Source organism: Maylandia zebra, linkage group LG17 (assembly GCF_041146795.1).
Source record: "Maylandia zebra isolate NMK-2024a linkage group LG17, Mzebra_GT3a, whole genome shotgun sequence".
In the NCBI taxonomy this organism is placed as follows: Eukaryota; Metazoa; Chordata; class Actinopteri; order Cichliformes; family Cichlidae; genus Maylandia; species Maylandia zebra.
In genome coordinates this window covers 34,396,622-34,400,544 of record NC_135183.1, presented here as the reverse complement: position 1 = coordinate 34,400,544, position 3,923 = coordinate 34,396,622, and positions in this window count along the sequence as shown.

Here is a 3,923-nt window from a genome sequence, read left to right as displayed (position 1 = left end):
CCGCCTAGACCCCTCAGGGAAACGTAACAAGTGGGGGCTCGTCCGGGATCTGAAAAGGGAGTTTGAAATTGGTGGTGTTTGGGTTTTTGTTTTTTTTTTGTTTTTTTGGCTTTTGTGTGATGGTTGTGTTGCTTTTTGAGAAGAGTAGAAATACACCTTCCCAGTTAAGTTAGGTGAGTGTTCAGCTGAGCTTTTTAAGTTCTTCCTTCGGGCACTCTTTTATTATTTTGTCTTTCTTATTTTTGGAGTAATCCTGGGTGGGGATTAGTTCCCTGTTGGGGGTAGGCAATTCAGTGCTCCAGTTGCTGAAGCTTTGCCTTTAAAGTTGCCTCGAGCCCAGCACGCTCCAGAAGATAGGTAGGTATAGTTTGGTGTGCTTAGGAACTGGGTACGTTGTATTTGTTAATGTGTGTGCAGCAAAAAGTAAGTTGGTCAAGAAGAGGAAGTTGTTCGGTTACCATTAATTGTTGGCTAGCCTGTGAGAGAATTGGCACAGGTGTGTGGTGGTTTTCTTCAGGCTGAAATGGCGTTCCAGTTGAATCAGCTGGAGCTGACGAGCACTGGGCCTACATCTGTTGGTGAACAGGTGTCCAGAGGCTCGTTTGTGAGCAATAACATCCACCTGTTTCCAGTTTTCTGTGAGTCTAGTGTTCATAGCTTCTTTATTGCATTTGAACGCATAGCGACTGCACTGCAATGGCCTCAAGACATGTGGTGCGTGATGTTACTATGTAAATTGACGGGTAAGGCTCAGGAGGTTTGTTCTGGTTTGTCTATGGAGGACTGCTTAGTTTATGAAAAGCTTAAAAGTGCCATCCTCCAAGCCCATGAACTCATACCTGAAGCCTATAAGCAGCATTTTCGAGGTTTGGAGTTGGCACAGGGTCAGTCCTATCTTGACTTCGATAGGGACAAGGCGAAGCTTTTTGATAGGTGGTGCTCTGCAAGCCAGGTTAATGACTTGGGGTCGTTACGTGAGCTTGTGCTTCTAGAGGACTTTAAGAACACAATGTCTGAGTGTGTTGCTTGTTATTTAAGTGAACAGAGGGTTTCCACTTTACAGCAGGCTGCCATACTGGCAGATGAGTTTACCCTAACTCATAAAACAAATGCTGTAGAATGTGATACCCCTCTGTGCCATAGTACATCTTGGCGAGGTAAGAGTGGGCCAGCTAACAAGGCTGAAAAAGTTGTGGTTTCGAGACCCAAAACGAAGCTTTGTTTCTCTGCCACAAACCTGGACACCTTGTTGCTAACTGTTTGAGGCTGAAACTCAAACAGAAAGCACACTCAAAGCAAAAAGGGCCTGCTTTGAGAAAAGTCAGTCCAGGTTCTCAAACAGACAAGGTTGCCCGGCCTAGTAAAAGGCTACACTTGGAGCATAATTGCTCAGTAGTGTCATGTAGTCGGGGTAAGAGGTCAACTAACCCTGAGTTGCCGCTGGTTGACAATTTCCCAGGTCCTCAAAATGACCCGCAGGGGGACAGACTGTGTATAAAACCACCAGTAAGACCGGCAACCCTGGCTAACAAACATGCCTGTACCGGTGACTTGAGGAATCATCTGCAAAGTGTTGCAGTAAGGTCTTCTGACTGCCTGCTGTGTTCTCCACATGTGATGGCTCAAAAAAGCCCTGGCTATCACATGAGACATTGTTTTGCGGGTCTGCGGCCACCTTCAGTAAGTATTTTGAACCCATTGAGATGGGGTTGGCAGCTTCCGCTAGCAATGCCTAACCGTTGCTATGGGGTTTGGTAGGTGGAAAGCCTGCAATTTGTTGATGTGACAGTTACAGACTTGATTTGTAGATAGTTTATCATAATCACTTGACAAACCACAGGTTTGTATTTATGGGAGGGGGTGTTACGGCCCTAGCAGGGCCTCCTCCTGAAGGTGCCTGTGTGGGCATGTCCCACTACCTCTTCTGCCTGAGGTGCCACCTTTCCCTTTTGTGCAGCTGACTCTCGTCAGTAATTAAAGAGATTTAAGCCCAGGGAAAGGTGAGTTCTGGGCCAGAGTGCCATGTGAGTGGTTACAGTTAGTGAGCTGCTCTCTCTTTTTGGCTTACGTTTTACTTTATTGACCAACGCCTGAGTTTTGTTTTTCTTAAATGGTGATAGCGGCTTGTCCGTCTCTTTTAGTTGAGCTACTTTAATAAAACTCTTTAATTTAACCCTCATGCCGCCTTGTCTCCTTTTTCTGACCCGGACACTTTTTGTTACTTCCCCTCACCGCCTAGACCCCTCAGGGGAACGTAACATACTTTATTTTAATATATCAGATTTAATGTATACATTGTTGGTTTAAAACTACACATTTAACTTTTTTACAAAATGCTTCCAGGATGGAACCAATGTTCAGTCTGTTTTCCACCTGTGGGAAGGAGTGCACACTGCAAGATGCGTTTTCATTAACCCCTGCAAGTTAATGCGGCCAATGAGGTATGCACTTTGTATTTTATGTCGTAGTAGAAAAATAAGATGCTCTGATGCGACCTGAGTGCTCACACTGTGCCTCCATAAAATGAAGGTTAGAACAGAAAATCTGTCGCTCGCTCTCCCTCTCTGTCTTTCACTCACACAGACACGCACACCACCACCATCAACTTTGCTAAATTTCTAATGAAAAACATTAATCAGGCAGCTGTGATTGAGCAGCAATGTAAATCCAACTATTTTCACGGTTGTTGTGGTCGTGATAATTTTGTGATGCCACATCGAAAAGGCTCGGATGAGCTTTCCAAAGTTCTACAAGTTGTGCCTCCATCGCCTGTGTCCAGATCACACGCTGCACAGCCAAGCTGCACCGTCTTTTTCGCCGACGGTTACGTGTTTGCGCGTGAGCAGTGTGAGCAGCTGCGGTGACGCCCTACGAGCGATTGATGATCGGGAGCTGCTCGAGGTGTTAATCGCTTCTCGTTACCCCACATATACTACACGATGCACGATGAAGGCCAAAATTGGGCCGATCACCAAATCGGTCGCATGACTCAAAAATCGGCTCAAAATGGGCCAAAAATCGCACAGTGTAAGCCCAGCATTAGAGCAGCAATGTTTGTTCCCCTCAAAGAAAGAAAAATAGGCTGCAAAAGTACAGGGAGGAATGGGAAAAGGAAAACACCTGGCTGGAAAAGTGCACGATAACATCTATAAAGCGCACTGCACTGTGTGCCGGCGCACTTTTTCCATAGGCATGCACACACAATGGTGGGCACACGGAGAACATGAAGGGCGTGAAAGCTCGGGGAACCCTTAACCAATTTCTTGTCCACCAGGCCACGGCAGAAGCAGATATGGTATGTAAACATTGGTTTGTTTTTTTTAAACCCTCTGGTTAAGGTTAATATGGGCATGTGCAGTGAATATCAGCGCTATGTGGCCAGAAGTGTGATAATATAATTTATTTTGTGTAATAAACAACTGCAAGGATAGATGATTACAACAAATAGATGACTAATACATAAAAGTAATACATAGATGAATAATGATGATGAGTTATGATGCGTAATCATGGGAACAAGTGTGTTTACAAACAGGAGCAGCTGATTAGCATTAGAAAAGCTGAAATAATACCTCAACTGAAGCCAATTGTACTAAATGCACTAAATGTGCACTGTTACAAGAATGATTTTGTTCTATTGTTTTCTATTAATTTATATAATTTTAAGTTAAGCAGGACAGAGTTCTTTTAAAGAAAGATTTACTTATATTCTCAAAAGTTAAGCATGACAGGCTTCTGTTTAAGAAAGAGACCCGTTTTACTGTGTTAATGTTATTTTGAGCTAAAAATAAATGGCTAAATTATCATTTGTTTCCCATATGGTCATATCACAAAGAATATGCATCTGCTTAAATCAAATTCAAGTCAAATGGTTAAAAAAAAATTTCACACACAAAAAAAAAGAGCTACCACACTTTGCCACG